The 25000-nt window shown below is 48.0% G+C and overlaps 1 protein-coding gene across 1 annotated transcript in view; it reads left to right on the forward strand.

The window, feature by feature from the left end:
• Positions 1-2017: 2017 nt before the first annotated feature.
• The window catches only part of LOC149353669 (uncharacterized), a 124637-nt gene continuing 101654 nt past the window's right edge, over positions 2018-25000 (forward strand). The window contains exon 1 of the mRNA XM_089582714.1: positions 2018-2214. The gene's annotated coding sequence lies outside the window, so the exon portion shown is untranslated. The remainder of the gene's footprint in view (positions 2215-25000) is intronic.

Here is a 25000-nt window from a genome sequence, read left to right on the forward strand (position 1 = left end):
TTCCAAAGTATTTGCTTTGATGCTATCAAAGGAGCGGCCGGGTAAATTTCCATGCTTCGACAGTGGAACGCTCGGAAGGGAAATGGAACGGACCGTGTGATTACTGAAGCGGTATCGAAAAGGTTTCCCTATTTGGATGATATATTACTCTTGGTCCGTTGTGCGTTCGATCATGTAAATAACATTTGTTGTGTCTCAATTCAGGCTTCCATTAAAACTGAGTGGGAAACTTCACGCAGTGCACATATGTTGATTGCAATCAAATAAAGCAAGATGCTATGTGACGGCAAACTTAAAACCGCACTAGCGCACTTTTCTCCTGTGAAGGAAACCACTGAAGCACTGAATCAGCTGTTGACACTCACCCCTCCCCGCCCCCCCCCCCCCCCCCCCCTCCCACGGAACACACACACACACGCTCTAAATGAGCTGTTTGAAGCGGCGACAGAAAAAAAAAAAAATCATCTACGTGCAACTACCACCACGTGCCTAGACGCGCCATGTGAGCTCGAATTTGGTTTTAATATACAATAACGCTCATGAAAGGAAGGGTTGGCATTTTTAGGAGACACCGCGTATACTTCTTCCCAATCTGCGCTTCGAAAAGGAGCTCTGAAGCAATAGCAAAGCTAACGCTCAGGTATGAAGCAGCGGTCGCGGATGTGCTTATGCTCATGATTGTGAAGCATAATTATCGATAGGAGACCCTCAGTAGATGTCGGCAGATATCTGCGTAATATCCCAGAGAGAGTGAGAACGCAAGGACGTCGCCGCAAGGACGAGCAACGACTTTGCTGTGCGGACCTAACACTGACTATCGACAGCACATTTCCAGCCACTTAATTAAACGCCAGGTAATATCTAAATTTGCGTAGCAGCAATAACTACAACTCCTGCGACGTTATGAGACACGGTCCCTGCGTAAAGTATAAATCAAGTTGCACGCTGTCGAAAGGTCGCCGCTGTTCTTGGAGGAAAATTCTGAAACCATTGTGCGTAATGCAATTTTTCAGTGCCCTCTGATCTCGTCGTTTATCAGATTTAATTTTTGCTTTTTCCAACGGACATAAAATCATTTATCGGCTAATTCGTGCCTCAGATGCTGCACTGGGCCTCTTATTTTTGTCTCTGCATTATGGGTACAGAGAGGTCATTACTATGCACTTAGAGGCCAACTTGCTAACGGCCGCTCGCACCTGGTAGGAAAGGGCTCGTTGAGTAGAATGCAAACAGAAACAGAAGCTTCTTTCATGCAGAACAGAAGCATACTGAGACGTGGACCCGTAACGTTAAATGACAGCGCCAAAATACGGCGAGGTCATATTGCCTCTCTCCGAATTTCCCCAACGACGCATCGAATCCGGGGCGCCGATTAGGTGCTCTATTATTGCCCGTTAAAGGGAATACATTAGCGAACTTGAGCCTCTGCGTAATTGCTCAGTAGTAAGGACCGTTAGGAATAACGATGCTTCGAGTCAAGTGCGCTCCAGTTTGGCTTCCAAAGTGCTTCTTCCGGTTTCGTCTTACATTGCCAGACGAAACGAAACACAACCTTCCCCTGCGCAACGGAAAAAGCAAAAGTGGGCAATCTGACTAGCGGACGCGAGTAACAGAGCAGGGAGACTGGCAGGATAGGGAAAAATAAAAGGTCAGGGTGTGGACGAAAGCGGGCAGTGCAGATACCCGATAACAATAGACGCACACTTCTTCCGTTCCCGCAGAACGTATGAGGCGTGCGCCGAACGATTGTGAACGCCGCTCGAAGCATTATAAAGGGAAAAGGTATTGCGAGCGAGCGCTACGCGGTGTGCATGCGCGCGATTCGTGCCTCGGGATCGACGTCATGACACGATATGGCATGGGGACACAAGCGACTTCCTGTCCAACTAACTCGGAGTTGCGGCCCGAGCGGAGAAAGCGACAGGGAATGAAGGAAGAAAGAGGGGGAAAAAGCAGAGTTGCGGCAAGCGCCGCCTGGCGCTGAGCGTTCGAAGCTCCGGCGGCAAACAACGGCGGCGGCTGCGGCGGCTGCACGCTCCTGCGCGCACCGTCGGCCGAGCACCGCTTTTTGCTCGCGGAGCGTCGGACGGGGGTGCGTCGGGCGGCGCGCGCTGCCAAAGTTTTCCCCAGGACGCTCACTCGGTGGGCCGCCGGTGCGAGCGGCGCGGCCGGCGCGCGGGCATCGCTCACGGGCCCGCTTGACCACTGCGCCAGGTAAGCAGCGCGCGCTGTCGTCTTGATCTACTTTACTCCGTTAGTTTTTTTTGTTCGCTGGCGCGACCGTTCACTCTGATCGTGCTAGCGGATTGCTGGCGCGTGGAAGTTTACGTAAGTTAGGATAGTAAAGCGAATGGGGAAGAGTTGTGCCACCAGGTAGGCTTTGAGGAATGTAGTGTCTTGGCTCCCCACCAATTCCTCCCTGACGCTTGACTTGCAATGAGTGATGATGTCCATTATGCGATACACTGATCACGCGTAGTTACGGTTGCGCTACCGCGTGCGTGCTATCAATCTACTCCTCCCTTTACTAATATCCGCCTACTCACTGCTCCATATCAGCTCTGCGCTTTGTCGGGAAAGGTAGGCACTGCGCTTCGAATACACTTCCGAGTTACAGGCGCGAACAGTCGCGCCCTCTCTAAGCAGTGACTCCCAGCACCGCTTCCTCTATGCAAGCGCGTTGAATATGATGCCGCTTATCAGCGAGTCGAACTGTCGCGTTTAAGGAGATGTCATGAACAGCATCGTGAACCGTAAGAAGCGAAGTAACCAGCATCTCCATGCTGCTGGCTGCAACCGGTTCAAGCACGTAGACGCAGTCATGGCTCGTTCTATACCGGGCTTGTTTTAGCAAACTGTCAAGCTACCCTGTTCTGAGATGTTCTAATTGCGTACTTTCCTCAGAGGATTACCGTGACGAGCTTAGCGTGCTTTCTCGACGTGACAACAAGCTGTGTTTATCGTCACTGCGCGGCAAGCTTTGAAAAGCGCCGCACAGTTTTGACAGGCGCTGCAAGCGCAGCGCTAATGCTATGCTGCGTTCAGCTTCTTTTTTTTTTTTTTTTGGTTCGGCCTTACTCGAACTGTGCAGACGCCAGCATTTTTCTGACCGTTATACGCGGCCGGGAAGTTATTTCTTTTCAACGGTACGTAACTATTTCGCAGCGACAAAACTGCCCAGGATTTCAAAGCAAGCAAATTACTCCGTAATTGCATGCATTTATGTGTAATTGCGTGTAAAAGTATTGCTGGTTTGCAACGAGCACATGTCGTGGAGCTTAGCACGGCATACCAAAATGTTAGGAGCATTTCGGTATGCAGCGCTGTACGGCTTATTTTTGAAATATTCGGAAAAGAACTGAAACGTCTTTAGGCTAAACGGGAAAAAAAAGACAAGAAGTGAAAAAGAACAGGACGGACTGCGATATTCTCTTCTTTTGCTGGCTCTAAATCTGGCTTACTGTTAATAGCTGCGAACAGATTGACTTTGCGGAAACGTGCTTTCCTACGGCGGAAGTGTGGGTCCGGCTCAAACCAAGGCGATGCTCTCTCTGTTGCCTGAGTACCAAAGCCACAGCGCTTGTGTTTGTGTACATGAAAACGCTTTATAACGGCAACGACAACAACAACAACAAACACGCACGATCTGACGTCACTTTTTGTTGTGTCAGCTGAGAGAGAGAAAGGATTTTGTAGAAGACAATTCTGTTGACAACCTTGAACACTCCCTTTTAATCTACCTTGATGCATTGAAGAAGACAGCAAAGTGGGCTCTCGAGCATTTTTGTTTCTTTACGAACCAAACTTAGTGGTCTTAGGAATATTGCTGAAAGAAAATAGCCCTCAAGAAAGGACAAGGGCGTGCAAAAAAGACCCACACAACATCAAGAGCTTACTTACAAAGGTTTATTTTTCAAGAACACAGTATTTACACCTTTTCGATAGTAGCGCTCAAGCCTATAACTGGCTGCCTCCTAGTCCCAGTAATGACTAATGACCGATGTGTCAGCTTTCTAATAGTGACCCTTCTGGCACTGAGGAAAGACAACTGTTTTCTTGAAAGCCAGTTGAAGGTAACGCTTACGCGGTTGTCCGATCTCGTGCTATTTCCCCCGAGTCCACTTTGACAGATGCGATGTGCTTTTTACGATCGATAACCGCACGACGCGTTATGCCATGGAAGCGTCGAAAAATAGCTCGAGTTCAGACAACTACGTAAGCGTTCGCTTTCGGGAACGGAGCCGGCTTATCTCTCCTCAACGTCAGGCGGGACACTTTAGAGAGCTGACATATCGTTTATTAGTCGTTACCCGGACTAGCTGTTAGCAAGTCGTAAGCATGTCACGTCTATCGCGAGCTCTAAACTGTGGCTTTTTGAAGAAGACAGGCTGAATGAGCCTTTGGTGGCGTCCGTCTTTTTCTCGTGTCCTTCTTCTTTTTTCTGACCCTTATTTCGTACTGATATTGCGCAACAAACCATAGGCCAACCCCACACCTTACCGTCTGCAGTAAATGGTGAATGAAGAAGATCGAAATAAAGGTTAAGAGAAGCACGTGATTGGGATTTTTCAATGACATTGCAGTGTTGTTTATGAGATTCCGCTCTCTTGCAGGCGTTTCTAAATTAGCGGCACGGGACGATGCGTTACTGATGAGTTTCCAGAGCACGGTAAAAATGGCCTCGCCAAAGCCATTTGGCCCTTCATTGCACTGAGTGCGATCATGAGGCGGTGTCAGAATTACCGCCAAATATCGAGAGAAGAATTCGAGGCTTTTATCTGAGATTGTCCGCATTTATAAGTGTGGCGACGTATGTGTCAGCTATCCGTCGATGTCCCTGACCACCCAAGACACTGTTTCTTGCACAGTGGCTGTGTAAAAGGTGAAAAATTACTTCATTGTTTCCTATATCGTATCTGGCTCTCTCCGTTACGTTTTCCGGTACTACCCCGACGGAAAAGCTATTGGTTGGTAGCCGTTTGTCACTTCCTTCAGTGCTCTGTCCCGTAACCTCCCCCCCCCCCCCCCCCTTCGCATTATTTCTATGTTCTCAGATTAGCAAGTGTTCTTAGATAACAAAAATGCAATTTTTACCGTAAACAGTGCTCTGATAAGCCGGGCAAGTGTCGCCGCAACCGGAGAAAATTATTCTATTGTTTCAGCTACAGCGCTGAGCTTAAAGCAGTTTTAATGAACGAGTGCATGAATAAACATTCATTGATCTTGAAAGAAATAGAGGCTCCGCAGTTGGGGCCTCTCTTACGGGGCCCCATAAAGGCGGCCACCCTACCCAGCCGGTCTGCCCGCCATACAGCTGGGTCTGTGACGGCAGATGTGGCCAGCCGCTCCTTGGTGCGCAAAAAGCGTCGCGACAGAAAAAATAAAGCTCAATTTCTACATGATAGGGCCCGAAAGTACACTAAACAAGTACCACGCATTACAAATACCAGTCTAGCAAAGAAACTAAATCCCCCCTTAAAGATATGCAATGCTCTTCGTAGTCGTGATAACTAATTTATTTCGAGGCTGGAATTGAAGAGACACATGTAGGCAGAGATGAAGAGATCGGTAGGTCTATAGAAAGCCATGCGGAGATAAAAGTTTGCATTCTGCCGGCTTCGCCTAATGGCTGCCACTGCACGCAGCAACCCAAGAGGCGTGAGAAGTCGGGAGCATTTCACGTTGTTGGGCTCAAATCAGTCACATGAGATCCTGCGCCTCTCCCTGCACTTTCATTGCCGGCAGCGGTGATGCTCAGCGCTTTACGACTAGAACGTCTTCGCGAAAAGCGCGGAAGAGTCGGAAGCACACTTCTTTTTGTTTAATTTTAAGCTGATATGCTCTAAAGGGCTTCCTCTGGGAAAAATCGTGTCGTTGTTTGAATAACCTGTATAGCACTGGACCATGCCAGCAGTATACAGGTGCACCTGTCTCATGTTGGCCTGAGAGTGAGTTCTCGTGAGCTGGGAGGGAGGGGCGTTGGTGCGTTGGAACGACTGCTGCTATCACTGTTTTGCCAAAGAGAACGGCGGAAAGTCTGGGTGTTTTTATTATTATGTTTTTTTTTTCACTGCTCTGACAGCTCCGTTTCCGGTCTTCTACACTATAGCAATATAACGCTTCGGCGGATGCAGCGGAGGCAACCAAGTCAGTGTAAGGACGCTGTTACATTTCCGTGAAGTACCGGCGATTCAAATGGAAGGACGGCATTAAAGATTTCATTCGCGATTTTCGCCGCTCCAAAGTCATCCCGCGCCAAAGAAACGCTTGAAGAGTCCCGGAGAAGTGTGTGTGGGAGGGGGGATATTATGCGAGTGCAGACTGGCACTATGTGTCCTTTGTGTCCCTTTAATAACATCGCCTTCGATATGGCAGCGCACAAAAACTTAGCCAAAACGCCTATATATGCAGGGGTGTTTCACCTAAGACAGCTAGAAATATTTAAAATAAGTTTTTTGAGCTAGAAAAGCGCTTTCTTTGGCACAGCATTGCCAGCGGTGGTGTTCATCGGAATACTATTAAGACATATTAACTAGCAGGCTGGTTCACTGATATTAAATAGTTAACTTTTGAACTATTACAGTTAGGCCCCTTATTTATTGAGAGGTTTGTAGCACACCGTAAGTAATATCCTTTTCAGTCTTTAGGTTATCAAAGACGCCATTCTTGTCGCCGCTGCCGCGCAAAGAATTTTGTGGTCGCACACGAGCGGAGCCGACATCTCGCGGCCGGAGAGAGCGCTAGCCACACCAGCGGGCGCGCGTCACACAGGGGCGCGGGGGTCACGTGCTGCATCGTGCGAAAGTACATGCACTTTTGAAAGCATGCAGGAAAAGCAACCCCTCCAGCGCACGTAACTAGTCGAAAAAGCCAAATTTTGTCGAGCCACAGCGCCAAAGGTAATCGCATTTTGAAATTCCAAGGACTGATATGGCTATTACTGATGACCGGCTGCAGATCTCTCATTGCAACCAGGCACCTAACTCTAATAGTTAAAAAGTTAATTATTAGAAATTAGTTAACCAGCTTACTAGTTAAGGTGATTCACTAATTTTCTGGTGTCCGCCAGGCCTGGCAATACCATGCCACAAAAGCCATAATTTCATCAATATTTCAGCATTGCATTGCCGCCTCTACTGAAAGGAAAGCTTCTATCACTAGGGGGAAGGCTGCCAAGCCAACTATGCATGGTTGATGCTTCACATTTGGGTTTTTGTCTCTCTCACGACTAACGGGCTAAGGAGCGGAGCTGCTACCCGAGGTCTTCCGTCCCTGCGACTTGACAAAAGGCAGTAGCGATAGTCAGTGCACACGTAACGGTGCTATACGCTGCAGTGCTCTGAGTCAGCGCAACGATCTTAGGAGCAGCGGATGGCGTCGACGTGCGTGTTCGATGCTGATTAAACGTACAGATTCTACTGTAAGGCCATTCTGAGTCGACGAGGCCGTAACGCCTCTTCAAAGCCGCCAAGGTGGCTCAATTGTTATGGCGCTCGGCTGCTGACCCGGAAGACGCAGGTTCGATCCCGGCCGCGACGATCGAACTTCAATGGAGGTGAAATGCTGTCAGCGCACGCCAAAGATCCCAAGGTGGTCGAAATTATCCGGTGCCCTCCATTTCGGTGTCTCTCATAGCCTCAGTCGCTTTGGGACGTTAAATCCTCATAAACCAAAAAAGCAAACACCTCTTCACCTCGAGCTACCAGCATTTCATATTAGAGCGGCAATACGTAGCTCACACACCCTAATGTACGCGTGCTTATGCACCAAGCGCATGTAGCAGCACAGCTATCTACCTGCTAAACCCACCTCGGTGGCTTAGGTGGTGAGCGCATTACGCTTTGGAGCTCGAGGTCGCTGGCTGCATGGACAGCCGCATTTTCGTGAGATCAAAATGCAGAGATGTTCCAGAATTCCCCGCTTTTTGTGCGCGCTGCAGAGGCTCGCGTCTTGGACCATCTCGGGCTAGCTTTTCACAACGAAGCTCGCATGCATAACGTGTGCTCTTCTTTAGGAGGCAAAAACGACACTGTCAAATGGACCCTCCGAGCATCACACGCGGTGTGTTCGTCCGCGAGTCGTGTTTACAAGGAAATTGAAACAAACAGTTGCTTACTGCTGGCCATCCTTGCTTGCGGCCGAATCACGTGACCGCAATAGACGGCTGTTAGCACTCAGGATGAGTGCAGGGTGTTGTATACGGCAGGTCGGATTTGCACGGCAGCTGATAATGGATTGCTGCGTTCGGCTGCCTGTCGCAAAAGCCGAGAGCGCTATCGGTATTCTTCTCAATTGCGTGTATTATCTTTGAAAAGAACAAAAGAATAAAGAAAAAAAGAAAGGAAGGAAGGAAGAAAGAAAATGCAGCGAGATGAAGGCATTAGCCTGGCTTTTTTCACAGCCATCATTCAAGACTGAAGGCTCCTTCCGTAATGAGGGCGATCTATTTTGCGCGCACCGAGTATTTTGGTTTTGGTTCCTGCTTTTCTACCCATCGCTCACAGTGAGCGTCACATGCTTACCGTGTCGAGCCCCTATTTCGGAGAAGCATCATGAATGTCTGCAAGCGCGTTTGTATGCATGTTCCACTTTGTATTCGCACAAATGTGCACTCAGAAGCAGGTGGAATGGGACCGCCTTATTGAGCTTTTGCAATGAGGAATATAGCTTTTACTGGCTTTCTGGGCAGCACCAGAGTGAGGTCGTCAAGTGCCTACCGAGGCTACTTCGATATTATTCATTTCGCAAGATGGAGAGATAAAGAAAGAAAAAAAGAATATATTTGCTGCTTCTTCAGAAACGCAGCCACCACACTTTGTGTTCTCTACAAGCCTTTTAAATGATTTAGAGCATTCGTGAAAACTGTGTTTATTTCGGACAGAGCCCATTGAGAGTCCCACCGTTTGCGTGACAGGGGAATTCGCAGCGTCGACTTTCTGTTTTTGGTTGCGATAATTATGCTTTTAGATCATCCTCGTAGCCTGAGCCTCTGTTTTCTGCAGAAGTAGCGGCTAGGGCTTACTGAATGAGAAATTGCACAATTTAAACTCTGGGGCACCGAATTCAGACGAAGAGCAATTTTTGTCTAACATAATGCAAAGAGGTGCCCTGATGCTTTGATGAGGTCTTTGGCCTCGTTCTTTACACGTGTGGTCGTTTCGAAGGCACAGTCACTACTTGTATTTCTTGCAATACGCAACCTATAACAGCCTGTTGCAAACAGCCTTCATTCACCAAGCAATGGGAGACTAGCCATCTAAAAATCTACCCATCCACACAGCTAAAAATTGAAAGATCACGGCTGCAAAGCTGTGCTAATCACTATGCATTCAACTTATATTAAGCGCAAACTGCGTAATGATCGCCGTCGGTGGACTTCAGGTCACATTGAGCGCGATAGTATACATATACAAGAGCACAAGTAACCGTTAGCAGTCTACTCGCAGCATTTTCATACCCAGAAATTCTGGACAAAAGCATTTTTGAGCGGAAAACCGTTTATAAACGCAATTTTTTCCATATGTTGTGAGATTTCACAATAAAAATCAATATATCCGCAGGTCACCCGACGGCAGTGTTGTATTTTTTTTTTTATTCACGTTTTTGCTATCGTCAAAAGCGTTCCCCGTTGGTTTGCTATGGCAGACTTAACTGTTCGATGTGATAGAACAGTTAAGAGAAAGATTGTAAAAGAAAGAACTGTAAAAGAAAGATTTTGTTACATATCAGAATATGGACCATTGTCTTCAATGTTTCCATAACAGTATCTTACAATTTTCCAAGTTTCAAAATTTTTGCCCCAGAAAGCTGGACTCGTCTTAAGATAAGGCGCGGCCTCGTGGTATACTACTATAGATCCTGACAGAGTCACAAGTTCACATACAAATTCAATGAGCCAACTAGGCTTTGTGTTGGTAAGAACGGGCTTTATAGGTTAAACATCTGCAATTGCTAAAGTCTAGAAAACAATTTTGTCGTTGACCTGAACTAAATATTTATTTAAAGCTGCTCCTAAAAATAACAGTCTACCTCGCCACCGAGAGTAGATGTAAGCATGAAATACACTGCAGGAAAGGCGTAGTGCATTTTCTGACGCCTCATAGATGGCGCTAGCCGCGCTCCGGTAATGATCAGGTCTTTTGGCTGCTGAACCTGTCCTCGCCTTCACCGGCTTGTGTTCTTCGCGCTGGGCAACGCGCAGGGCTTCCCTGCACTACAAACAGAAAGGAGTAAAAAAGAGAGTAAGCTGACACCTCTAGCGCCCTCCTAGAGGACAGCTTAGCCCCTTTTCATTCCCATACAGGTGTATTCGTGTTTAGAGTATGGCTGCTTTCGCGGCTTGGGGAGCTTACGCCGTCAGCAGCTTTTCTTTGCCGGACAGCGCGGTCTGCTTCCTCTTCGCATTTTGTGCGTTGCGTGCCGCCGCATTTGGATGGAGGCAAGATGCTTATAGCTACCGTGTTCTCAGTTTTCGTCGCGCGTTACAAGAACTCCAGAAGGTCGAAATTCACTTAGTAGCTCGAACATACCGGCAAAAAAAGTTCGACCCATATAAGTAGAACTGTGCTTCGCGTACTCGGAAATTACGTGGAACAGCATTTTCGAAGTTGTTAGCTGGAACGGTGCCCCACACAGTACTACCTGGAAATGTCTTTCGATCACTCTCAGTGGAATGGCAGTATAGGTATTTTCAAGTTAAACGCCATTTCAGTGAGGTCTCTCCGCTATATGGCGTGCCTCACAGTGTTGCTTTCGCACGTAAAAACCGGTCAACCATAAAGCATTGGAAAGCGGTCAAACGGCCGGCTTAGTTTCATATACATCTTTCATTGTACTCAAGTGGTGCAATTTCGTGTAATCCGAAGGTGACTCCACTCTTTGAGTGACCCAATTACGAAGAACGGTTTATGATTAGCCGGCGCCCGTGCACTGACCAGTCGTGACCAACCGTGTTATTGCGAATGGCCTGCAAGTTGACTGATTTACGGATCCTGTTGCGGAATTAGCCGCGTCAAAAAGTAACAATGAGCGCCATAAAAGCTCATTTAAGCGCAAGACAATGGTTTACCATCATGGTTACATCTTAAAGGCAAAGAAATTGGCATCATCCTTTCCTGATTTATATCTGCGTTCATTTTCTACACAGGCTCCAGCAGCAGCTCTGAATTAATTCGAATTGTGAATACTCTTGGGGTAGAATGCGCGTGGGAATTGCGACTGTTCGTGTCAATTATTGCTCATGGAAATGATCTGAAAGCTTGTTTAGTTTAAAAGGCACGCCCACAACCGTGACAGTGGCGGAATTTGCAGCTTTGGATGCAGCAGTGTGTTCCCTCATCCCGTCACCGATTTAAATCTAGCATGCTTTTCTACCCCTGGGTGCTGCTGATCGACAAAAATTATTGAGTACTGCTGTCAGGGCATGTGTGATTTAAGAGTTCCGTTTACACATTCTGCGTGGACTGAAAGGACTGTACAAAAACATTATTCTCACGTGTAAAAAGTTTGAGAAATACCCGTTCGCTAACATTCGTCTAGCGTGGCCCCATTAGTCGAAGACGTTGCCTTTCTGTTCCGTTCAACGGACCCCGATCGGAGCCGCTTTCTTGTTCTTGCTGCGTCTGACCTCACAAGGAAAGCGATTCCGAAGGCGCAAATAGGTACCGCATAGTTAATCCGCTTCTGTGCGGCAGGTACGAGGTTTGCGGGAATTCGTCCACAACTCTCATGGTCGGGGGAGATCTAAGGCGCGTTTACTGCAACGCTAATGAGATAACATCGTGCAAGCTTCAACACATCCTTTTTTAAGACTAAAGCTTCTTCAAGCTTCTAGGCATCAAATGAGTGGGCCGTATTTCCTGGAAGCCGAATTCTATCGACGTTTGTTTTTCTTTCTTTCCGCACAGACAGATGGGTTATGCTGTTCCTGTTTCTACATAAGGCGTACTCGCGATATCTCGTTGATCATACGCTGCAACCCTTGTAGCATTTTTGCGTTTCAGTGAGCTAAAATGCACTCGATGAACTGTGCGCTTTTTGAGACCGCTGATGCATTCCATAAGATGATCGGTGACACTGCTCATCTACCCTCTTTCCTTTCAAACTTCCACCAGTAAACCGGGTCTTCTTCGATGCCTTCGTTTACCGTCACTAGCAGGGGCGGTATTTACAATAATTACTAGCAGTGCCCCATTGGCCGTTCTAGTTGCTCCCAGCACATGACCATATTCTGTTTAGATGCGAGTCAGATCGGTTATAAATTGGACAGTTAAGCGAATACGCTTTAAAACCACTCCACCGTGGAAAATTTCTTTTTGTAATGTATTTTTCAGCACAAGGGGTTGATGCTAACAGCGTCCGAGATGCGGCTGTTGGACCTTAATTGCACTGCACTCCGGCGCGTGTGAGCGGCCGCATTCCCGTGACACAAGTTTTACTTGCAGCTTTGGAGGCAACTATGGTTTGGTTTGGTTTATGGGGTTTAACGTCCCAAAGCGACTAAGGCTATGAGAGACGCCGTAGTGGAGGGCTCCGGAAATTTCGACCACCTGAGGTTCTTTAACGTGCACTGACATCGCACAGTACACGGGCCTCTAGAATTTCTCCTCCAAAGAAATTCCAGCCGCCGCGGCCGGGATCGAACCCGCGTCTTTCGGGTCAGCAGCCGAGCACCATAACCGCTGAGCCACCACGGCGGCTATGAGGCAACTATCAACAGTACCGGTCAAAAATTCCGCGTTTCTTGTTTTTCCTCCTCTACGGTTTTCTAATTAAAAGTTTACACCCTGACGGGTGTTTTAAAGGATCATCTATTAATATATCAAAAGTAAATACTTTTCCGACTTTCGCAAGGCGTTTGCTAACGACAAGCCGCCGATTTAATTCACATCGGTGGGCCACCGATATTTTGCGCTTTAAGCTTCGCCCTGCCTGCGTAGTCTACTCGCACGATTTCGTGGGGGTCGCGTCGCCTGCAGGGCGTGAACGCTGCACACTGGAGAAGTACCAGATCCGGTGCCGAGCAGATGACACAGGCACGCAGCCGGGCCGAGAGCTTCGTGAAGAACACCTCTCTAGAAGTGGCAACAACTTGAAGTGCCGAAACTTAACAGTTGGAGAGGACGTGTTCAGTGTCCGATAGAAAAAGAAAAGAATAAGTGAGAAGAGAAGCGGCTGTAAAGAAGGATCGATACGCTTAGGCGAACAAACACGATTGATTCAAACGGACCGCCGCCACCTCTCCTGCAGGCGTGAAGTGCTGCTCGAGCGCCTCTCCATATAGATCGCGGCATCTGCCCGAGGGTGTCCCTTCCCGCGCACTCGCCACGTGCCGACGGCATCCGAGCCGAGCAAGTTCATATCCGGGAGGACGCATGGGCATTCACTGAGCCCGTGAAGACGCCCGTGCAGGAAATGCGATCTGCCTGTATAAATAAATAGAGCGTCCTCCGCGCCGACACTCCTTCGACAAAATTCGCCGAGAAACGGTGCTTTGCGGTGGGCACATGTGCATTTTGGTATCTGCAGAAAATGAAAAAAAAAAAAGAGTACGCTGCACAGCAAGTTCCAGTTTGCTCATTTTTTGACGTCCGTGCTGGACCACCAACTATACTATAGTGCATTAAATTGGAGATTAAATTCGGTTGCTCTTTTCCAGCGCTAGCTCTCAGTTTGGAAGGGAATATTCGGTGTCACCTTGGGCATCGCACTCAGCACCGCAGCGAAACATAAAAGACAGGACAAGGGGTGACTGCTCAGCAGCTGTACTTTTTTTCTCTGTTGTCACCATTGCTGTAGGGCTTCCTTGCCACGGATCACTACCATCATGCCTAACTATGTGGAGAGCGTTGACTTTCACAAAAGGGTAAGAACGCAGCCTGCGAATACCGCGAGCACTTGTCCTGTTCTCTCTGCTAAGAGCTGTGCAAAAACACGAAATTCCCATGACGACCAGCGCAACAACAACAAAAAAAAGCTGGAAAGAAACCGTTCATCGACTGCGTGCAGGGCATCGTTTTTAATATATTACTGGCATGAAAAAGTGCTTCAATGGGCGGCTGGGTAAGGATTAGCGCGCGTGTGAAGATATAGCGCGCCCCAGCAGCCTAGCGACGCATATTGCAGTGTACCTTGAAGAGTAAAAGGAATCTCTGGGCCACGAAGTTTGAAAAAACTAGCATAATCGAATAGTAAAAAAAAAAAAAACAGGAAAGTAAAGGAATAATTGAAGCCTCCTCTGGGACGACAATGAAAGGGGACCGATAAGTGAGCATACCGTCTATCGCACTGTCCAAGAAAGAATGCTGCTACCCGAAACCAGACATTTAAGACAACAAGGAATTCACACACGCCCAACACTCTGTCCATGTGATTGCTGGAAGACAATGCCATTGTGCGTGCCCCTTCTCCTCCCTAAAGCCCATCCATGCTCGGAAAATAAACAGTTGCAAGTAACCGCTCGTCCTATTTGCAGTCTGCCTTCGTTTTTTTTTTTGTCAAAGTTAGTGCGATCCAATTTAACACGTACCAACTAGCACCAATCGTAGGCCTTATGCCTAGTTAGCCATCTCAATAATGTCGGCTTTTTTTTTTCTCGATCTCTTAATTTTGTCCCATTTAGGGGTTTTAGCCTGTTAAGCTACCATTGCGTTTGGTGCTATGGATCAGAATTCGTCTAATGACGGCGGATGTCAGGGCGTCCAGTTCTCAGTACGCAGTGCATAGGTGAATGAAAGCCGCAGTAAACACATGGGAATAAAGCTGCATACTCAGACGACGAAGTTTAGAGCGAAACGAAAAACTTGGGGCAAGTCTGAATGCCTGGAACTCTTTGGACGTCCTCATGGATAATTTCGCGTCACCGCACATTTTTGCCAATCCGCCCGCCTGCCTGTCCGTCCGTCCGTGGACGTACACTTAGACCAACACAGAGCCAACATTCACGTGTGCTTGGGGGGAAAAAAAAGAAGAAGAACAATAAGTAGACTGAGTATAAGAAAGCCTTGATAGCATACATTGACTTTTATAGGAGGCACAGGCATACACAACGCTCAGCGTGAATGCATGGTAGTACAACATGTACGATGCAGCACGCATGCATTCCATGCAGTATCTGGTGTTGTCAAGGCATAGCATTCATTAGCCTATATGTTTACTTTACCTTTCTTGGAACGCTCAGTATAAGGAAGTGGAAGATTAAACGGATGAATTAAAAAAAAATTCGCCAGTAAGCTCCAGCGCTGAAGCCTACACAAGTGCGTGATACGGTGAAAAAGAAACTGAAATCAAACAAACACAAGAAATCTTTGCGCGCCGTGAAATTATAATTTAATTCGAAGTATGTCAATAATACCATTGTTTTCCGTGTAGGACTAGTTTTCATAGTGAAAGTGCGTGTGTGAGTGTTTGTCATTTGTCACGCGTTAGGTCGATCTCATTCGGCTAGAAATCCGATTATTTTGCACCAAACTTCGTAGCGCTGAACCAACCGATTGACCGCCGGCACGGGCGGCGCTTTTGTTTGTCGGCGCCTTCGTGAACCATTCCTGGGAGTCTGCATGGGCTTCCACTACTCCGTGACGAGCTTTCTGACAACCCCGCCGTTCTGGAGAAGATTTACCCCCCCCCCCCCCCCTCTTTTTTTTTTGTTTTTGACACAGCGTAGTAACGCTGGTGGAAAAAAGTAAGCTGTACAGACACGAAACGGAACACTCTTGCATCTTCCCAGGAATAACACACTGACACGAAATCACCAGTGTGACGAGACACTCCAACGAGATACAAGTAAGAGACGAACAGCTAATCTAAAAGGATCGATCCCCCCCGCGTTTCCCTTCGGTTCAGCCTAGATTCCTTATTTTTCTTCTTCCTTTTTGTTCGTGTGCCAGAGGAGATAATCTCTGATGCGAACCACGCGTCTGTACCCATTACCAGGAGTTGGGGACAGTGGTGCCGCTAAGCCTAGCGGCCTCTCACGTGATGTGCTGCAGCCACTCGGTAATTCTCTTTCCTACGTCAAGGATGATGTCAACGAGCTATTTTTCAATGTCCAAGCCCATCCGCCACGTGGGGGCAGCCGAGAGAAATACAAGCACTTGTTCCGAATTCCCGATAATGCTATAGCTTGTTCCGCCCGCTTTATCTCCCGAGAGAACCGCAGATGCGTGTCGCTGGGAACGCGGCGGAGTTGTACACTGTCCGCGGGGAAGGGCAGTCGAATACGGTCCGCGGCCAGTCGGCACGCGAGCATTGTCCTCGCCGATGACGCACGGAGCGTGCAGCTTTCAGGCGCCGGCTTTGTGGTAGCCGATATGTCTGCGCCGACTGACGCCGCTAAACCGCACCATGTGGCCCGCCGAATCTCTTTGTGCGGACTGACTGACCAACCTTTCACTGGCGTGACGCGCTCACGGACAGGTGGGAGATGCAGCACCACTTTGTAGCAGTTGTACACACGCCTCTGCAAAAACGTCAACAAAAAATCTCTGTATTAGGGGGGGAGGCTGTGGTCTTTTCCTGCAGAGTGGGTGATGTAGGCTACAAGTACAAGAAAAGGACGATGCCAACACACGCCAGTAATTTTTGTCTTGTCATTAATGGGCATCCGGCAGTTGTAGACAAAGAAGCACATCGTTTCGAAGTCTGCCTTCGAGTTTAATTTTTGAGTCTTATTTTTCTGCATGCTCGCAAACCAATTTAATCGCTGCGCCTCAGAATGCACTCAAGGCTTATGCACGCGAGAAATTTTACAATAAAAGAACAAATACATACTCCTTTGGACCTGATGAAAAAAGGCATTTTAAACGACATTCAAAACAGTTCAGGCTAAATTTAAAGCAGACGTCACTTGAAAAAGGCTTGTGAGATTGTGAGGTACTCGCGCACCAAAAGGCTGTCCCGTCGCTTGAACACGAAAACAATCTTTCCGAAAGCGCTTCTATTCAATGGCGACGGCAAAGCCACTGTGAGCGCGCGCTTTTGAAGCGCAAAACAATATTGTTGGAAGAAGTGGCAGCAGAAGGCTTTAGAAACAAGGAGCACACGTTCCGTGCTTCAACCAGCCTTTATCCGGAGATGTTCGAACCATTCCGTCCGTAGCGACTGGCCAAGAAGAAACCACGTGACTGGCAACAGCTTGCGACGGAAAGAATCTAAATGCAAATTAGGTTTAGGAGTGCCAGAAGGCGCATGGAAATATTGCCCCGTTATGTAAGACGCAAGTACGACGCAAGAGCGCGCGCGTGTGTGTATATATATATATATATACACACACTGTTTTACTGCTTTCTCTTCTGCTTGACTTTTTCTTCTGCTTAGCTTTTTCTTTCACTAATTCCTCATGCTGCTTCAATTAGCCACGTGGCTTCTGACAGGGGTTCCAACAAAAACAAATAATTCACGCTGCACAGCCGACCGCTGTCGCGCTTGCCCGCTCGTGACAAGATGACAGCAATAAGTAATGAATTTTTGCGTGCAGGTGCCGAGGGGGAGCAGCTATGGGGCACACCGTATTGTGAAGTCGTCCGGGTTAATTTCGACCGCCCTAAATTTCTTCCACGTGCACCGGAATCTCAGTTTTGTCTCCATGCCCATGAAGCCGCCATGACAGCAGTATCGAACCAGCGACCTCGTACTCAGCAGCAGAATGCCACAGTCACCGAGCCACCACGCTGTACGGCTAGAGGGATATTGAAGAGAGAGGGATAATTGCAGGCAATAAATTACACTCATTCAGTATACGTGAAAATGTAGCTTATATACGGGCTATATGGGACGTGAAGTTTAACGTACCGAAACTGGGCATAATCTGTAAGGAACGCTGTATATGCAGGAGGGCTCCGGATTAAATTTTAATACTCGGGGTTCTTTAAGAGCACCCACATCACACAACGCACGGACGTCTTTGCGCTTCCCCCAGTTGGGACTGTATATGATTTGTAGAAAGGGGAGCTGAGGAACACGAAGAACACCGTTCAGCTATCTATTCTATTTTTGCTTTCTTCAATGACAGCGTGCAGAAGTAGAAATACAAAGTATAAAGCAAAGTCAGATATAATGTTATACGTTTCTCAGCGCTTAGCGAAAAAAAAATAGTGCAATTTTTATTTCTGGGACAGTTGTCTCTAACTACCGGAGTTGCTACATCCGTACAAAATTTTTTGTTTTAGAGAAGTTGAGGCTTTCGCTCACATGGCTGCCATTATTGTTCACCGCGTTGTCTGTCTTCTTGTTCACCGTGTTTGCGTCGCTCAGTCCTTACTTTTTCCATCTGCATCCTTCTTAAACGGCCGCCGCGGTGGCTCAGTGGCTATGGTGCTCGGCTGCTGGCCCGAAAGACGCGGGTTCGATCCCGGCCGCGGCGGCTGAATTTCTTTGGAGGAGAAATTCGAGGCCCGTGTACTGTGCGATGTCAGTGCACGTTAAAGAACCCCAGGTGGTCGAAATTTCCGGAGCCCTCCACTACGGCGTCTCTCATAGCCTTAGTCGCTTTGGGACGTTAAACCCCATAAACAAACAAACAAACTTCTTAAACGAGCCATATATAAGCTTCCCTTTGCAATCTCCACAGCAAAACCTGCCTTTGATATTTCCCATTCATACATCACTGCACGAACCCGTGGAAGCTTGAAAAAGGCCACCGCCGATGAAAATTTCTTAGCGGCCGACGGAACGTCCGACCGCACGTGTGCGGCTGAAGCCCATTGGTTGGAACTCTTTTGTCCCCCATTTCCAGTACCATGGCGCAGCTAAACCGCATCGAATAGAGGCTGCAGTGTCGCTAAACCCGGAGTTGAAAAACGACCTCGCCGCGTCTCGCCCGAATGCTCTACAAACGAGTTTGTGCTCCAAGTGTATGAGGGCATCCATTAGATGTTTCCTCAGAAGTTGGCTCCCATTTCCCGCCATTCATCATGATGAGCGCGAGGGGGACGCACGGCGGCTAATACGTTCGGCACGTGCATGGTCGAGATTGAGGCGGATTGGAGGCACCTGTTGGATTCGCTGCGGGCCAGAACACACGTGTTTGTGCAAGGAGGCATATATGCGCATATACATACGCCAACGCGAGCGGAAAGCGATGAAAGAGGCACGATATAAGCGTGTGTTTGGCTAGCGGGCGAGAAAAGAGTGATGCCAAATTGAGTTGGTGACGGAAGCTTGAAAGTAGAGTTCAAAGTTTGAGTGACCTAACTATGCACAAAAAATGTTACGGTCATGCCTTAGGGTTTAGAATTTTCTTTAACCGAGCACGGCCAACTGGATTCATGTTTTCCCAGTTTGATGGCGTCCGACTGCCCTGGTCATAGTTGATATTTATTTGTTTATTTTACCCCCAATGGCCGAGGCATTACAGAGGGCAGCTGTTATTTCAGCAGCAAACCAATGCAAATAAAAGCGCAATGCAGACAAGTTAATCATCTACGCATAAAACGTTAGCTAACGCGGTTAGAAAGCGGTGGTTGTCTTCAATGTGGCAACCGGTCCGGAGAGGTTGTTCCAGTCCATGGTGGTTCAAGGAGTGTTTTATACATAATAGGTTTGTACAAGCCATTTACGGGGCACAACAACAGCCGTGTAACGCGTCCACTTTCTCCCGTCGACCCAGTGCGCCAGTTATGCTTTTCGTTTCCTCAAAATCAACGGAGTCTAAATCCTCCGCTGATTTTGAGAAAAAGTAGGCACACAACTGTCTCGCTTTATAGATGGACACCACAGCCACCTCACAGTGCGATTGTGGTGTCGACTGACCCAGTGAGCCAGTTATGCGCCTTTCCTTTCTTCAATGCCAGCGGAGGGTTAAGACCTCTGCGAATATCACAACATTGGAAACTAGCAGCGTTTTGATGGAGGCGGTACGCGAAAGGTTATTGTGTGCTGTGCGATGCCGGTGCACCTTGAAGATTCCCAGATGGTGTAATATTCAGGAGCCCTTCACTACGGCACCTCTTTGTCACTTTATTATTTCACTCCCCCCTGTATCCCTTCCCTTATGGCATGGTTGAGGTGTCCACCGAGATGTGACACAGTTACTGCACCATTGCCTTTCCTCAAAAACAATTTCAAATTTAATTTAATGTGAAAGCACTTCTAGCCGAACTCCTCGGGTTTCAGCGGTGCGCGTGTGAAGCCTCTGAATAGCAAGTGTAACTGGCTCACTGGGTCAGGGGACACCTCAATCGGGCTGTGAGTTGCCAAAACTGACCTGTGAGAAGCCCAACCGGGCAGTCGCCTGCGAAACGTCAAAACGGGCCTGCCACTCCAGGCCTCTCGGCTGGCAGAGCAGTCTTTCCTTCTACACTGCACTCTGCGTTCGCCCTCTTTTATACTCCGGTGTGCTCGTTTGCTCGGTTACGCCGAGACCGACGCCGAGGCACGCCGCTCAATGCAGGAACGGGCGCCTTAGAGCTGCGCTCTAAAATTGCGACGAAGATTACCGAGCATGCGATTGGCATTCGTAATTGCGTTGTTAAAGTGAAGGGGCTGAGCAAGACCGGAAGCTTTTTCGACGCCGAGATTACAGTAAGAAGTGACATATTCGAAAACTGACATTTAGGTAGTAGAGGCTGGACTAGAGTTTCTGGAGGCACGTAAGTCTTTGCATTTAGTGGAATTAAGATCTATTTTCCACAAATCACACAATTAGAAATAGTATGATTGTCGTGTTGCAAGGCACTAGCATCATCAGAACTGTTAATTTTACGAAATACAGTACAATCATCTGTTAATAAATGGATGTTAGAGATACACAGATAGGTAGGTTATTAAGGTTTGGTTTATGGGGGTTTAACGTCCCGAAGCAACTCAGGCTATGAGGGACGCCGTGGTGAAGGGCTCCGGAAATTTCGACCACCTGGGGTTCTTTAACGTGCACTGACATCGCACAGTGCACGGGCCTCTAGAATTTCGCCTCCATCGAAATTCATCCGCCGCGGCCGGGATCGAACCCGCGTATTTCGGGCCAGCAGCCGAGCGCCGTAACCACTGAGCCACCGCGGCGGGGCGGTAGGTTATTAATACATATGAGAAATAACACAGGACCTAACAAGGAGGCCTGAGGCACACCACGGGACTGAATTAGGAGTTGCGATTGCTGGCCTATGCAAACTGTGATCGGTTAAATGAAATGTTCTTGCCAAAGTAAAATGGTTAGGGTAATTTATTTTTGCTTGTTTAATGATGAGGAGTCTATAAAAAACTTTTTCAAATACTCTTCTGAAGTCAAGAGATGTGTAGTCAGCTTGCGAACGTCGATCATTGATAACATGAAGATTGTGAGTGAATGATACCGGCTGCGTTTCGCATAAAAATTATTTCCGGATACCATGCCACGAGACAGTTACAAGAAAGTTAACGATGTTAGAATACAGGATGGGTTATATTAATCTGCGGCGGATTGTAGTTAGTGATACTGGACGGTAATGAAGAGGCGAATTTTTGCTACCTGATTTGTGGACCGGAACGACCCTGCCGACTTTGCAGTCAGCAGGGAGGGCGCAGATGTCGATGGAGTGCTGAAAAATCTTGAAAAGCATAACTGATGTGCAGGTTTGGGTGCTTTTCAGAACTGTGGTGTTAAGGTCGATGCCGGAGCTAGATGATGTTTTAGGCGTCTCAAGTAATTTCATAACGCTGTTAAGATCAATGCAGACCGGAAGGGGGGGGGGGGGTAAGCACCGCTTCTGGCTCCCCCTTGCCGAAAGGACTGATATACTTGGTCAGTAGTCACCGCTGACGGTTTGCAGTGGCGGTGGCATACACTTCACCTTGCTGCCCATATACTAGTAGTGCTGTATGGTATACTATGCTGTATACTGTATAGTAATACTACAGTACCGTTCTGTTCTGCGCTTCACATGGTGGCGGTTCGCAACGCTGCTCAAACTCCATAACTCGGCAGACTCATTTTGGCGACCTTGTCAGCGCAGTGTCAAGTGATGCGAGCACCTTTAGGAGTGAACAGGCAGCATGCATTTGTGTAAAATGTTGACGAATAATGCCAGATGTCAACTTTGACTATCCTTCTCGTACGTCATTTTATGTCTGATATTTATAAAATTCCAGTCACCTTTCGCTGCTTCCGCCTGATTAAAATAAACGAATTGGGCGTGGCAGTCACATAAGCTATGTAAGGCCTGTAAAGATAATTAGCGCTGTCCGTTCCAGTCGCATGGAATGACTCACCGCCATCGCAGTGCTTCCCTGAATAAGTTAGCCCCGATTCTCTTGGCATACGCAAACGAAAAAAAAAAATTACTCATGGCTCATTCTCACCTATATTCTTGGAAAGCTGCTTTACCTGCGCAAAAATTATTGCGTAATTAACGCAACATTCGCAGCGTACGAATCTTATAAGAAGCCGTTCAAGCTTGAGGGATTGAGGAAAATTTGGTGCTATTTCGCGCCGCTTTCACAATACGCGTGAGGACGGACAAACGACGAAATTAGCATTTTTTTTTTGCCATATAATCACCCTTGATGAGCAAGCACTCAATTTTTTTTCTCCTTCTCACGTTTCTCTGTGTTGAATAGCCTTGTTACGAGCTTCCCGCATGTCATTGCTCTTGTTATAGAGCGCGGTTACCAAAAACCTGAAAAGCACACACAGGCTAAAGAGACAAGACAACCCCGGACATCAGTTTTTGCGGATACAAAGTCAATCACGCTGCAAAAGATTATTATCTGGGGCTGGAGCTTTTTTCTGACACAAAAACAATACGACGGCGGGGGATTATTACCTGATTAGCAGTCATATATACGCATAGCCAGCCAATAATGTCCGAGTGTACTGCAGTAAAGGCATCAAATGCAGCAGGGCAGGATGTACTGGTAGTCTCGTCACGCCAGTGTCCCCCATCTGGCTACAGCACAGGGACACGTGAGCAGGACGTGTACACCGAGCAAAATATTCTGCAGAAAAATAAGAGCAAAGTGTGGAATGGAAAAAGACTGGTAATCTTGGCTGTGCCTTGTCGCCGTTCATTTGGAAGGCTAAAGGCTCTTGCAACTGCATTAACGACGCGAAACTGCCAGACCTGTTCACTTAGCTACGATGGCAAGATCAAAGTGCCGGCTTCCCTTTCTTTTTGTTCGTACAGAGCCTGATTTGGGAGGCCGCCTAATCCCGAGCACTGGTTTCATAAACTCATTCCTTCTTCTCGTCTTTTCTCTCCTTTGTTTTTTCAATGCCCCGAATCTTAAGGATCCTCTCTTTAGGTAAAGAAGAAAACGGCCGGTCTAAACGTAGGGTGACTGCGTTGGGCAGCGCAATGAGATTATGCTACTTTTTCAATCCACATCCTCTACGTTTTTGAGAGCTTTGAACCTTACCTGCTTGGCACTCATTTGGGCTAATCCTTTGTACGACGGCTGCAAGGGATCACAAAGACCTCGTTTTGAGGGTTAGTGCACTCTGGTAACGTCAGTCAGGTAAACGTGAATTGTCACTTGTCGGGTTTGTCGATTGCAGCGCAACTTCGCTAATCAATCAATCAATCAATCAATCAATCAATCAATCAATCAATCAATCAATCAATCAATCAATCAGTGTGTGCACGAGTTGACCGATCAGTCAATCAATCAATTTTCAATGACGTCTGAGCCACTCGATTTGGTTACAAATCTACGTCTCCTCGCTTCCCCAAACAGTTCGCGTCGTTTCTCTACCATCCGACCATGAACTTTTGTAAAGGTGTCTTATTTTCTGCTTTTACTCTGGTTGAAACGATTGGTTCTAAGTGATCGAAAGCTGCTCTAAAACATCACGTACTAACGCGCTCACTGAGGGCTTAACCAGACTTAAACGAGTCAAGTTCTACGTAGAGCGGAGATAGGAAATGACGGACTTGCGTAACATTTGTTCCAGCCTGCAAACGGGTCAGTCCAAATTCAGAAATTGCAAGCAGAGAGTATAACAGAAATTTCTAGCGAAAGAACTGGAGACAGAGGTTGCTGTTGCTTGAAAGAACCGGAAAGAACTGTACGTTGCTTGTCGCACACGAACTGCATTCAAGTGAAAAAAAAAAGAAAACAGAAGAACGCCACAGCCCCAATATACTTTGCAAACCAGGTGGCCCTTGAAAAACCACGAAAGAAGAAATGCAGGTGGGCTTAGTGTATGCCACTGCGCACGAGCCACACATCAGAAGGGAAATCAGAAGCTGTCGATCCCTGGCAGGCGAAATAAAAGGATTCGTTTAAAACCTCGACAACCACGTCGAGAAACGCGAAAAAAAAAGACGACGAAACGCGTTGGGAATCAGGGCACGGGACCAAGCGCGAGACAACGCGGAGGGCGCATATGGCGGCTGAGAGACAATCACCTCGCGCGCGCGGCCGCAAAATCAATTGGCTGCGGGCACACAGCTGGGAAGCGGCGCAAAAAAAAGAAGACGAAACCCAGGGGCCCCGTATAGCCGGCCCGAACGAACTCTCCGGATATAAACTCTGCGCGTTCGGAGTTGATGAGAGCGCGTCGTCCGAGAAAGCGAAATTTTTCAGGTCGCGCGTTCTCCGGGGACGAGCGCGCCACGCGACCCGACGCTGTCGCGGGACGGCGCGCGATGCAGCTGCCGAGGGACTGCGCTGCGGCCGGCGGGGGCACAATTTCGGGCACTGCTCCGGAGAAGATTGAGCGGACGAATATCGGGAGCCTCGGCGGGCGCCCCGGGGCCGCAGCCGCTGGAGAGGGCGGTCGAAGCTGCTTCTGTTTGTTGGGCCCTGCGTGAGCAAACATGACCCGCTTCAACGGCAGGCCGCCAGGACGAGACAGATCTCATTAGCTTTGTGCCGCCGGTGTCATCAGTTCTTCGTTTCGTGTGATCTCTGGTGGAGGAGGACAGAGAGAGGGGGACGCGGATCACAGATGGCGCGATACGTCAGTCACAGGCCGCCACGGTGTGTAGCGTGAGCTGCGGTATACGTATGCCATGCATGTGTATACTTTCGGGTCCCGCTCACTCGCTGACTATAACTTGCCGATTCGTTCGAAATCGACGTCGAC

The sequence above is a fragment of the Amblyomma mixtum genome, chromosome 3, assembly GCF_055824585.1.
Source record: "Amblyomma mixtum isolate Tamu chromosome 3, ASM5582458v1, whole genome shotgun sequence".
Classification (NCBI taxonomy): Eukaryota; Metazoa; Arthropoda; class Arachnida; order Ixodida; family Ixodidae; genus Amblyomma; species Amblyomma mixtum.